This window comes from Chlorocebus sabaeus, chromosome 26 (genome assembly GCF_047675955.1).
Source record: "Chlorocebus sabaeus isolate Y175 chromosome 26, mChlSab1.0.hap1, whole genome shotgun sequence".
NCBI lineage: Eukaryota > Metazoa > Chordata > Mammalia > Primates > Cercopithecidae > Chlorocebus > Chlorocebus sabaeus.
The window spans coordinates 44,670,178-44,684,307 of NC_132929.1; positions in this window are offsets into that span (position 1 = coordinate 44,670,178).

Genomic DNA, 14,130 nt, shown 5'->3' on the forward strand with positions numbered 1-14,130 from the left:
GTTGGAAAAAAAAAAAAAGACAGCTGGTAACACTGCAATGCCCAAAGCCCAAATCCAAAGCTCCTTAAATATTGCTTGCAGAGCTAATGTTTGGGAGCAGTGCTTCTGGCAGGCCTCTTCTCACTTTCTGTTTTGTTAGGGGCAGTCGATGGCATACCTAATATATTCAACATCCCCGATCCTCTATAGGACAAGATTACCTTCTGTAATAATCAGTAATCATGATTCTCTTGATTTGTTCTTTAGTTTTATAACAATTATTAAAAGAATATAAATTTTAAAGACATGTCATGTATGAAGTAAAATTTGTGTTAACAACAAAAACATATCTCACAATTTGTCCTATTTTATTGTTTTCAACTTTATTATTTTTTTCCTTTTTTAATTTTTTGAGATGGAGTCTTGCTCTGTCACCCAGGTTAGAGTGCAGTGGCATGATCTCGGCTCACTGCAACTTCCGCCTCTCAAGTTTAAGTGATTCTCTTACTTCAGTCTTCCAAAGTAGCTGGACAGGCACACATCATCATGCTCAGCTAATTTTTGTATTTTTAGTAGAGATGGGGTTTTTGCTATGTTGGCCAGGCTGGTCTCAAACTCCTGACCTCAGGTGATCTGCCTGCCTCAGCCTCCCAATGTGCTGGGATTACAGGCATGAGCCACTGCACCTAGCCTGTTTTCAACTTTAAATACAAATGAAAACTCAAAGAGATCACAAAGAATGACATGATTGAAGTAACTCGGGTTTTGCTTCTTCATTTTTACAAGGCTGTTCCATCATTGCTGATGTCAAATCTACCATCTCAATGCAGGAAAGTGTTTATCGCTTGAGCTGGATTCAGGCACACGCTGTGCCAGACAGTTGGAACAATTCTCAAGTATAAGCAGTAAACAGATGTACTAATTGACAGATTACATGTATATTCTTAAAACTCACCAGTAATCACTGCTGTTGCCTAGAGTGTAGACCAATCATCTTTTATTAAGGGAGGAGTGTTTTATTATGGACATTTGTTTTTTTTTTTTTGAGACAGTCTTGCTCTGTCACCCAGGCTGGAGTGCAGTGGTGCATTCTCGGCTCACTGCAACCTCCGCCGCCCTAATTCAAGTGATTCTCCTGCCTCAGCCACCCAAGTAACTGGGACTACAGGCACACACCAGCATATCCGGCTAATTTTTGTACTTTTAGTAGAGACAGGGTTTCGCCATGTTGGCCAGGCTGGTTTCAAACTCCTGGCCTCAGGTAGTCTGCCCGCCTCGGCCTCCCAAAGTGCTGGGATTACAGGCGTGAGCCAACGTGCCCAGTCTTACCATTGACATTTTTTATAATTGCCAGGGAGTAGTGACAGTAAAAAGTAGATCAACGTTCCACTGGTTTTGTTACTTTATAATTTTTTTTCCGATGTTCCCCTCTTGCCTGCACCATGGGCAGGCTGACCTTGTTCTTGGCACTCCACCCTCTTGCGTGTCTTACATTTTGCCAGTTTAGCGGCAGAATGACTCCTCCCACCTCATCAGAGCTGCCACGGCCCAGGCCATACTTTCATAGAGGGCCTTGCATTCAGAATGTGGACATGCCATCTATATGAGGCTCTTTCTGTAGTCAGACAGACCAACAAGAATGAAGGAAAGAGATGTTCACCTTACAGTTTTTAACTTATGCCATTAGTGGACTTCTATGTGTAAATTAATATTGTTAAAAACTCTGAGATTATTTTTATCAATAGCACAAGTAAATTGTACATTGGGGTGTTTCAAATGGGTTAAATAAAAAAATTTAAATGTTAAAACAGATCACAACTTTTATAACCATTTTGCCATTTCTACAAAATGACAACATAATAGATGCCGTCGAGACTGTTTGCACTGCTAAAGCAACCAACCCTCTGGGTTTGCACAGACCTATAGGACTTCACGGGCTGCAGAGCTGTCAGTGCTAAAACCCAGACTGTCCTGTCCAGGTAAACCATGATGGTTGGTTACTCTACCTAGGCCCTTCAGAGTACAGCACAACTTAATCTTATAGGATGGCTGGTTTCTTACTGCTGAGTCTGGAGACTTTATTCTGGTAAAGAACAGAAGATAGATGTTTTCCCTTCATGCTGAAACAGGCACTCAAACTAGGAGAGTTCAGCTTAGAGGAACGGAGGCCTCCACAACCCTCTGCCCACGCCTTTCTATACCAATCTCTCTCTAACTCAAGTAGACTACTGGACAACAACAACAACAAATGCAATTACATAATGTCGTTTATATAAGTCAGAGTAGAGTGTTTTATAAACTAAAATCAAAATGGCCATAGAAAATTGGCAATTTTCTTTCTGACCTGAGAGAGACTTACGTTTCTCAAAATTATCTGGAGGCTGTTGCCACACCTTTGTGGTATAAATTCAGAAAGCCCTAGATTTAGGGTTCCAGGGCTGAAATGTAAGTATCCAAGAGATCTAAGAAATATAACTTTTTGAATATGGAATGAAATAAAAGGTTCAGGGAGTATTACAGCCCTGCTGAAACTATACCCTGAGTGAGTCACATTACTAAAAAATTCAATACACATTACCAACAGCCAAGCTATTGTGTTGTTGGAGGTTTGGTGCTGAAACAAATAGTAGTAAAAGAGAACAGTGGTGTTTCTGATGGATTGCATGTTGTTCTTTAACCAATGGTCTGCAGAATCTATAAATAATGATTTATGGTAGAACTTAAGTCTTGAAATAAAGTCATTTGTGATCAAGTTTGATTAACATCTTTGCCTGTTGCTACTTGAAAAACAAAACCAAAACAAAACAAAAGAGACTTCTAGACCTGAAAGAAAACAATCGAAATGGTAAAATAACAAAAAAGTTATGGAAGCTTCACTAATTAACCACGTAAGACTTGGCCATTCATAGCACCAGTAAGATTTCAACTGCAAGGTCAGTCAAAACAAAGGCAATTGTAGCTCATGAATGACTGAAAATAGATCAGTTTTATCAAAGTGGAGAGTCCGATAAAAAGTCTCACCAAAAGGATGTGGGGAAGAGAGTAATCATGTCTGCATTTGTGGAAAGGTAAACTGATACAAGATTTTTGGGGGGCAATTTGACCCCGTATTCAAAATTTTAAATATGCATATAGTTTGACTGAGTATATGTATATACTCTGATTATATTTCTGAGAATCCACTGCACTGAATATTTGCACAAATTTGCAAAAATATATGAACAAGGAAAGCTTATTGCTGAATATTTATAACATTTGTAATAGTTAAAAGTCGACAACCTAGATATTTAACAATAGAGTTAAAAACTTCATTGAGGTGTTTTGTATACACTGACATGGAAGTAAGTTTGGAATAAATTGGGGAGAAGAAAATAAGTTACAGGCATGTACAGTATTAAAATAAATTTAAAAATAAAACAGCAACCTACAGAATGGGAGAAAATTTTTGCAATCTACTCATCTGACAAAGGGCTAATATCCAGAACCTACAAAGAACTCAAACAAATTTACAAGAAAAAAACAAACAACCCCATCAAAAAGTGGGCAAGGGATATGAATAGACATTTCTCAAAAGAAGACATGCGTACAGCCAACAGACACATGAAAAAATGTCGTCATCACTGACCATCAGAGAAATGCAAATCAAAACCACAATGAGATACCATCTCACACCAGTTAGAATGGCAATCATTAAAAAGTCAGGAAACAACAGGTGCTGGAGAGGATGTGGAGAAATAGGAACACTTTTACATTGTTGGTGGGATTGTAAACTGGTTCAACCATTATGGAAAACAGTGTGGCGATTCCTCAAGGATCTAGAACTAGAAGTACCATATGACCCAGCCATCCCATTACTGGGTATATACCCAAAGGATTATAAATCATGCTGCTATAAAGACACATGCACATGTATGTTCATTGCGGCACTATTCACAATAGCAAAGACTTGGAATCAACCCAAATGTCCATCAGTGACAGATTGGATTAAGAAAATGTGGCACATATACACCATGGAATACTATGTAGCCATAAAAAAGGATGAGTTTGTGTCCTTTGTAGGGACATGGATGCAGCTGGAAACCATCATTCTCAGCAAACTATCGCAAGAACAGAAAACCAAACACCGCATGTTCTCGCTCATAGGTGGGAACTGAACAATGAGATCACTTGGACTCGAGAAGGGGAACATCACACACCGGGGCCTATTATGGGGAGGGGGGAGGAGGGAGGGATTGCATTGGGAGTTATACCTGATGTAAATGATGAGTTGATGGGTGTTGATGAGTTGATGGGTGCAGCACACCAACATGGCACAAGTATACATATGTAACAAACCTGCACATGTATTCTAGAACTTAAAGTATAATATAAAAGTAAAATAAAATAAAAAAATAAAACAATCTGAATACATGTATATATGTGTGCTCATAAATAATACAGGAAATACTATATTCCCAGCAAACTGTCAAGAGTGGTTAGTGCTTGGGAATGGGACTGAAAGTATCTCATTTGTATTTTTTTAGGATGCACTTATATTACTTTTTGTTTTTTAAGGCAGAATTTATCTTTCCTTTTTTCTTTCTTTTTTTTTTTGAGACAGAGTTTCACTCTGTTGCTCAGGCTGGAGTGCAGTGGCGCAATCTCGGCTCACTGCAACCTCCACCTCCCTGGTTCAAGCAATTCTCCTGATTCAGCCTCCCAAGTAGCTGGGATTACAGGTGTGTGCCACCATGTCTGGCTAATTTTTGTATTTTTAGTAGAGATGGGATTTTGCTATGTTGGCCAGGCTGGTCTCGAACTCCTGACCTCAAATGATCCACCCGCCTTGGCCTTCCAAAGTGCAGGGATTACAGGCATGAGCCACCCTACCTAGGCAGAATTTCTTTAAAGACACTTTTTTTAAAAAAAAATTTTATTTTTTAAGAATCAGGGAGTTGCTGTTAGGTCCTTACTCTGAATATCATGTACTTGCATTGTCCACATAAGAGACAAAAAGCAGTGGTGATTACCACTGGTGACAAATCAGACTCTCCACACCATCCCAGAAAAAAAACAAAATCAAAACAAAAAAAACCCCTGATCTATCCTACTATATTTTGAGGCAAAGGGTTCAGTTAGGTAACATTAAAGTCACTTATCAAATAAAGCTAATATATTGTCTAAAGAACTAAAGTTATGCATTTGGGCCTATTCATATTGCTCTATTTTAAATATGGAGGATAAAAAGAATAAAGAATGCCTTTTCTTCTTCCCTAAATTATTTCTTACTCTCTTGGGTTTTCCCAAGCCTACATCTGTCTCTCTCTAGACACCATCCAAGTAAATTTTCAGATATTTTTAAAACAGGAAGCAGAAGCTGTCTGTGAAAGACTCTAAAATAAATGTTATTTCTGGAAGGTTCCAAATGGCCTGGGGGAGTGAAGTGGGTCACGACTAATAGAAACAAATTTGATAAAGTTGCATGTTACAAGATCAAAACACAAAATTTAGCCATGTTTCTATACATAAGCAATGAACAATTTGAAAAGAAAATTGAGAGAGGACAATTACATTTACAATAGCATCAAAAAAATAAAATACCTAGGAATAAATTTTACCAAAAAGGTGAAAGACTTGTACAGTGAAAACTATAAAACACTGCTGAGAGAAATTTAAAAAGACCTAAATAAATGAAAAGACATCTGTGTTCATGGATCATAACGCACAGAGAGCCCTGAAGAGCTGAAACAATCTTGAAAAAGAAAAACAAAGTTGCAGGACTCACACTTTTCGATTTTGAAACTTACTACAAAGCTACAGTAATCAAAACTGTGATACCTTCATAAGAATAGACATATAGGACAGTGGAATGAAACTAAGAGTTGAGAAAATAAGCCCACACATCTATGGCCAATTGATTTTTGGCAAAAGTGCCAAGACTGTTCAATAGGTAAAGAATAGTGTTTTGAACTAATGGTGCTGGGACAACTGACTGTACATATGCAAAAGAATTAAGTTGGATCCCTACCTCACATCATATTTTAAAAATCAACTTAAAATGGATCAACAATCTAAACATAAAGGCTAAAACTATAAAATTCTTAGAAGAAAACATAGAGGTAAATCTTCATGATTTTAAATCTGGCAATGGGTTCATAAATATGATATCAGAAGCATGAGCAACCAAAGGAAAAATATAGACAAATTGGACTTCATCAAAATTAAAAACTTTTGTGCATAAAAGACGTTATCTAGAAAGTGAAAAGACAACCTATAGAATGGGGGAAAATATCTGCAAACCATATCTCTGATAAGAGTCTACTGTCTAGAATATATAAAGAATTCTTACAACTCAACAATAAAAAGAGAAAAAACCCAATTAAAAAATGGGGAAAAACTTGAATACACATTTCTCCAAAGAGGATGTATGGGTGGCCAGAATGCACCTGAAAAAAATGTGCAATATCATTAGTCATTTGGAAAATGCAAATCAAAATCCAGGGGTTGCAATGAGAAGGAAATGAGAAATAACTGCTTATCAGGTATGGAGTTTTCTTCTGGGGAGATAAAATGTTTGTTTGTAAAAATGGAGTCTCACTGTGTTGCCCAGGCTGGTCTTGGACTCCTGGGCTCAAGTGATCCTCCTGCCTTGGCCTCTCAAAGTGCTGGGATTACAAGCATGAGCCACCGTACCCCACCAATAAAGTGTTTTGTAACTAGATAGATGGAGTAATCACACAACATTGTGAATGTACTAAATGCCACCAAATTGTGCACTTTAAAATGGCTAATTTTATGTGTGTGACGTTCACCCCAGTTAAAAAAATAAGCATCAATGAGATGCTGACTTCTACTCTTCTTCAATCAACTACTCAGAGTAAGAATAAGGGGAAAAAAGCCCTAAAAATTGGGTCTGCCTTTGTGTGGTCACTACTGAACCTTCTCTAGGCTGCACTGACTGCCTCCGAGACCACTAGCAGTATTTGCCAATTTCAGCGTCAAAAATTAAGCATTTATCCTCTGTGATGGTAAATATAGTTCACTGACATTGAAATAAAATGAAAGCGGTGGGCTAGGTGTGGAGACTCACGCCTGTAATCCCAGCACTTTGGGAGGCCAAGGTGGGTGGGTCACTTGAGACCAGGAGTTTGAGACCAGCCTGGCCAATGTGGCAAAATCCCATCTCTACTAAAAATACAAAAAGTAGCTGGGCATGGTGGTACATACCTGTAATCCCAGCTACTCGGGAGGCTGAGGCAGGAGAATCACTTGAATCTGGGAGGTGGAGGTTGCAGTAAGCCGAGATCACACCACTGCACACCAGCATGGGTAAGACTCTGTTTCAAAAAGAAAAGGAAAAGAAAAAGAAAAATAAAGGAAGTGGCATGTTCTTCATCTTCGTTCAAACTCTACTTACTAGAGCCACCTGCTGCATTTGCCCCCCTACAGTCCAGGGCTTCTTAGCCCTAGTTGTGTATTAGAGTTAATTATCTAAAATATTTTGTTTTTCCTTTTTTAAAATTAAACTTTTATTTTGAGATAATTGTAGATTCATATGCATTTGTGTAGAAAATAATACGGTGATTCCACATACCCTTTACCTAGTTTTCTCCAATGGTAGCATCTTGCAAAACAAGATATGTCCATGATGTGTACAATTTCACCACCAGGATCAGGACTTTTTTTTTTTTTTTTGAGACAGGGTCTTGCTTTGTCACCCAGGCTGGAGTGCAGTGGCACAATTAAGGCTCACTGCAGCCTCAACCTCCTGGGCTCAAGCCTTTCTCCCACCTCAGCCTCCCAAGTAACTGGGACTACAGGTGCGGGCCACCATGCCTGGCTAAGTTTTGTATTTTTTCATGGAGATGGGTTTTTGTCATGTTGCCAAGGCTGGTCTTGAATTCCTGGGCTCAAGGGATCCGCTTGTCTCAGCTTCCCAAAGTGCTGGGATTACAGGCATGAGCCACCATGCCTGGCTCTCCACCAGGATATTGAGATTGCTATAATAAAGACACAGAACATTTCCATCATCAAAGGATCCCTTGTGTAGCCCACTTTTAACCACACCTCCTTACCTCCCACTTCTCTTTCCTCTCCCATCCCCTACCCTCAACAACTAACCTTACTTTATTTCTATAATTGCCATTTTAAGAATGTTATATAAATATAATCATACAATATGTAATCTTTGGGGATTGACTTTTTTCACTCAGCATAATTCACCGAAGGTTCATCTAAGTCATTGCATGTATTGTTGCAAGTATCAAAAGTTCATTTCTTTCATTGCTGAATAGTAGTCCATGGTGTGGCTGCACCACAGTGTGTATAACCATTTGCCCATTGAAGGACAGCTCAGTTGTTTCCAGGTTTTTTTTTTTTTTTTTTTTTGGTTATGATGAATAAAGCTGCTATGATTACTCATGTATAGGTTTTTGGGTGGGCATAAGTTTTCATTTCCTTGGAGAAGTGCCCAAGAGTTCAATTGTTGAGTTGTATGGTTTTTGCATATTTAGTTTTATAAGAAGATGCCAAACTGCCTTGCAGAGGTGGTTGCTGGAATAAATCCACCAGCAATTTATAAGTGATCCAGTTTCTCTACATCCTCAACAGCATTTGGTATTGTCACTATTTTTATTTTAGACATCCTGATATGTGTGTAGTGATAACTCATGTAGTTTTAATTCCCATTTCCCTGGTGGCTAACGATGCTGAACACCTTTTCATGTGCATTATTTGCAGCTGTGTTTTCTCTTCAGTGAATGTCTCTGTCTTTTGCCCATTTTCTAACTGATGTTTCTCACTGTTGAGTTTTGAGAATTCTCTATATTCTAGATACTAGTCCTGTGTCAGATTTGTGGTTTGCAGATTTTAAAAGAAATCTGTAATTTGTTTTTCATCCTAACAGGGTCTTTCTCAGAGCAAACATTTTAAATTGTGATGCAGTCCAATTTATCAGTTGTTTTTCTTTTACGAATTATGCTTTTGTTGTCAAGTCTAAAAACTTTTTGCCTAATCATAGATCCTGAAGATTTTAAAACCCAGGCGTTAATTTGATCAGGTCTGCCTGCCCTGCTTGCTTTTTCTGGTCACTTGCTTCTTGTTATTTTTTTTTCCTTCCTTTTTCCATGAAGCTGAAGGCCTCAGTAGCTGAAGCCGTTGCTGCTGCATACTGAAATTCATCCTTCATTGGCTCCTTTATTGATAACTCATAGGTCACCATGGTAATGATCACTTTGGTTGTTTTTTTCTGGAACTTGGGCCAGCTCCTGTCCAGTTTGAACTGGTTGAGACCACTGCCCCTTTAGCTGGGCTTGTGCAGGTGCTGGAGAGGTGGGTGGCTTTTTGATGTTAGAGGACCAAAATTCCACCCTTGGATCATGCTAATGCTGGCATTTTCTGTGCATATGTTCTATGAAATGACACTTGTGCAGAACCTGCCACTTCATTTTTCCCCACTGTCAATCACCTTTCCCCACACCTTAGACCACCCCACTTCCCTAACCCATAAATATCCCTAAGCCTAATCTTTGGGGAGGCAGATTTGAGAGCTGGTCTCCCATCTCCTCACCTGGCAGCTTTGTAAATAAATCTTTTTTCTTTTGCAAATCCAGGGGACTGTGACTGATTTACTGTGCATGGGCAGAACAGACCTGGACCTGGCTGATAACAATTTTCTCCTATTTTTCTCTTAAAGTTTTATAGATTTACACCTGTGATCCATTTTGAGTTAATTTTTATATAAAGTGTGAGATTTAGGTTGATGTTCATGTTTTTACCTGTGCACGTCCAATTGCTCCAGCACCATTTGTTGAAAAGGCAATCTTTCCTTCATTTAATCGCGTTTGCATGTTGTGAAAAATCACTTGGACATATTTGTGCAGTCTATTTCTGGATTTATCTATTCTGTTCCATTGATATATGTGTCTATTCCTCTGCCAATACCACACAGTCTTGATTATTCGTTATGTTTAAAAAGTTTCTGCACTAATTCTCAGTGTGGCCTGAGAACCATTTCTGAAGCTAGACGAAAGTCTCCAAGAGACTGACTAGTCCAATTATCCCCTGTAATCCAGAAAGGTATAGTGAAGATGTGCTGTACTGAGTGTCAAAAGACCTGGGTCTTGTAGTCTCAGCTCATCAGGATGTGGCTGAGTGACCTGGCTAGGTCTTTTAGTCTGAGCCCCAGTTTTCTCACCTATGGAACTGGGACGCTCATACAGCACTTGTTTAGCCTACCCTCCCAGTATGCTTGTGAGTGTAAAAGGAAATAGATTTGATCTATATATAAGGTTTAGACTTAAGCATAATTCAAATACAAAGGGTTATTATTTTAGGGATAAGCACAATGAGATTCAGAGATTAAAGTTCTTACCCAAAGTCATCTTTTATTTGATTTCTTGGCACCCATCAGAAAATTTCACATATTCAGCACATACGTATAGAGTCCAAACTCTGCCAGGCACTGTGAAAAGTCCCTGGGGTACAAACACAAAAAGACATGGTCTCTGTCCTTAAGAATCTTTCTATTTAGTGAGGACATAATTAATTTTACGAAAGCTAAGTGAATACAAATTAAATTTGTATCCAGTATTCCTTTAGAATTCCAGGACCCTCCTAGTTGGATGAATCCACAGGACAATAAATCATTGTCCTAGCATCTTCACAAGTCCCCAGCTACACTTTCAGACTTTCACAGGGATGTACACTGACTTTGGTAGAGTCAACAGGAAAGAGAGGGTTTTCCTGGACAGAGTTAAAAATCCTGTGAGGCTCACACACTTGTAACCCCTTCCCAGCGATCACCATCTACACTCCAGGATTCCTCTGCCACCCATTTATTAAATCAAAACCATCCCATGGAGCCTATTCAGGGCCCAGATGTCAGGCTTAGTATCTGGGTGATAAAATAATGTATACAACAAACCCCCATGACACGAGTTTACCTGTATAACAAACCTGCGCATGTACCCCTGAATGCAAAATGAAAGTTAAAAAAATACAATTTTAAAAAAATTTAAAAAATGTATATTGCCTACATCAGGTGGGGCAGATCGTGCAGACAGTGGGCATTCCCAAGAGTCAGCCTGCTTTTTCTGTGTGCTCCCAGGTCTCATTTCATGAACTGATTTCAGCCAAGGACTGTCTGTAATGTAACTGCATGTGGACTAGCTTTGTCAGAGAAAGACTGGATGTGTAACATTCTTCTACATAGCCGGCACTGAAGAAAATCTTATTTGGAGAACAAAGGCTATTACTATTAAATCACTTAAGCATTATTACATGCTATTTGGTGCGTTCCAAATGCATGAGAGTAAAGCAAAACACACAGTAGCAAAACATGTATCGCAGCAAAATCAAAATTCAGTTTCTAGATTCACAGCTGGAGAGATGCTCTGATGTAACTACAAGTGCAAGTGCCATCCCAGCCACTGGTGAGGTTCTGCTGCCCCCGGGTGGCCGAAATCCTTCTCTGACAAAGCTGCTGATGCTCTCATGCTGATAATGTTATGGTGATTTTTACAAGGGCAGAGTGGATGTATGTATACATGGATGAATAGTTGGATGGATGGATAAATGCATGGAGAGATTGGGGGATCCATTCATTTAATAGTATTTAATTTCAACTATTTTTCCACACATGGGGCCAAATGCTGTTAAGACATGATGTTTGAGATCTGAGATGTAAAAACCTGCATTGGTGTTAATTAAGCAAGAGCTGTGGTCCGAGCTGCTCAGTGCATTGGTCCCAGGAGATTAGGGGGATAGAAAGGATTAAGGAAGTGATCTAAGATGAGAGGGGAAGGACTTCCCAAATATACCTCTTCTAGGGAGACAAACATACCTCTGGCTAACCATAGCCTATTAACTCAAATCCCTTGGGTTAAGAGGAGAAATAATAAAAAATAGTAAGTATGGGTTTAGATACATACTAGAAGGAATATAGGGAAAATCCAAGGTGGGAACAGGGAAAGAGAATAGGCAGAACACTTTGCTTCACTGAAAAACAAAGTGAAACAGATTAAAACAAGATATGACACTTGACATCACTGGTCTTCAAAGATGATGCCACCCAGTATTAATAAGTTACTATACTATTGATGGATATGCAAACTGATACATTTATTTTGACACAGTGGTTTCATAATCAGGAATTTATTGTCTAGAATTACTTGCAGGATATACAGAGAAAAGAACAGATGAGACCACCTGTTATTCGTTTCACCTGGACTTAAATAATGGCGTCAAGACACTTAAGAGATGAGGAGTTTCTTCTAGAGATTGAAAATTGTGCTGGAAGTTTTCACTGTAGCTGGGTTAGTATTATTAGCTCTTTTTAAGATTCTGTAAAAGCCTCTATAAAAATTCCCAGTCTTTTGATTTCAATTGAACTCAAATATGCATTTATTGATCACCCTGGTGAATGCACACGACTTTGGCTGGGTTTTTGGAGGTTGTGATGCAGGGGTAACTTAGATCGGATTCCTTCCCTCAAATACCTTGGTCTAGAGAAGCCTGGCTTGTAAAAACATAAAATATAGTAACAATGAAATAATGGCTACAATATAGCATTATGAAAATATGGGATAGGGAAGATATGACACATTCTAACTGGAGGGATGATGGAGGGGAGATTCCCAGCAGATGTGGCATTTGAACCTTGGATCAGAGAATTTTGACAGCTCTAGGGGAACAGGGTGGGGGAAAGTGGGTAAGGATTCTTTTCCTTTAGGTTGGAAGAGCATGTGTTGCTATTTATTAAGTCTTTATTGAGCACCAACAAGGTGTTGTGTGAAATAGACAGCATAAAAACATCTATAAAAGGGAGATAAAATACATCCCTGAAAAAAGTCATGTAACAGTAAATGATACTGTTTGATTAGTTATCAGAACAGTCTACAGAATCCAGAGGTGAAGCAGAAATGCAGGCTACTTTTCTTTGGGTGGTGAATTAGCCACTTCAAAAATATTTCAGTGAAATCAGTAAAGGAAAATATGAGGCATAATAAGACACATTTATACCACTGGCACTCCTTTCTTCACTAGATTTTGTAAAAAGTTACTGTTTCTATTTTTAATTAAATGAGTAATCTTGCTTCGAAAAATCCAAGGGATAAGAAAAAGTAAAAAGTAAAATTCTCCCTTCAAAATCCGCTGTTCTCCAATCTCATTTCTCTTTCTGGAAGTAAGCACTATTATCAACTTACTGTGTTTCCTTCCAGAATGATTTCAGATGAATTCATGGAAATATGTAACTGGTATAATTTTGCATAAGTGGATATATGCGTTTTTCTGAACTTTTTTTCTTTACTCAACACCATATTTTGGAGCCTTTTATATGTTAGCACATAGACCATAGAGTACAGAGTTACAACACATTTTTTTTTTTTTAAACTGGAATTCCGCAATTAGGATATACCTTGGCTATTTCACTGTTTCTTTTTTAATGGTTAACAAGACGAAAACTGCTAAGGTCTTATTCGATTTTTATCACCAAACAAACAAGGGAAAAACGACCCCAACTCTGGGCCTCACAGAAAGACATCCTACTTGAACTTCTCACTTGCAGTTCCTCATTCAATCCCCAAACCAGTCTGTTCACAAATCCAGTTTCCTAAATGAAGGGAAAGCCGGAAACCCTTGAATAATTCAGTAATAATATCATGAGACAGGTATGTGCTGTGATTCTTAACTTCTAGCCTTCTCCAAAGGTGCCAGTGATCACCTGTGGATAAATCTGCACTGAAAAAAAAGGAAAATCGCACTATGCCACAGTAGTTCACTGGTTAGAGTGGGGTTTACAGTGGTGAGGTAATTAAAGGAATTCTAACCCAAGTCCACCTTATAGTAAGTTCAATGGAACCCTAAACCCTTCCAGTGGTTTTTCCCCAATTCCTGAGTGTACATTTAAAGGACATAAGGCAGAATCTTCACATTGGTTTCCTGACCTTTAGAACAAGGGCAAGTATGATAGAAAAGACTATGAAGAATCCGCAGAGCTTTATTACACTCTGCCACCCCCAATCAAAATAGTAATGAACAAGCTATAACAATCCCTTGGAGACTAGCTATAGTGTCACCCTCAAATATCTGAATTTATAGTTACCTTCCAGCTTGACTGGTGATGAAAACAGATGGACCCGGAAGAATGACTGACAATTATAAACTCAATCA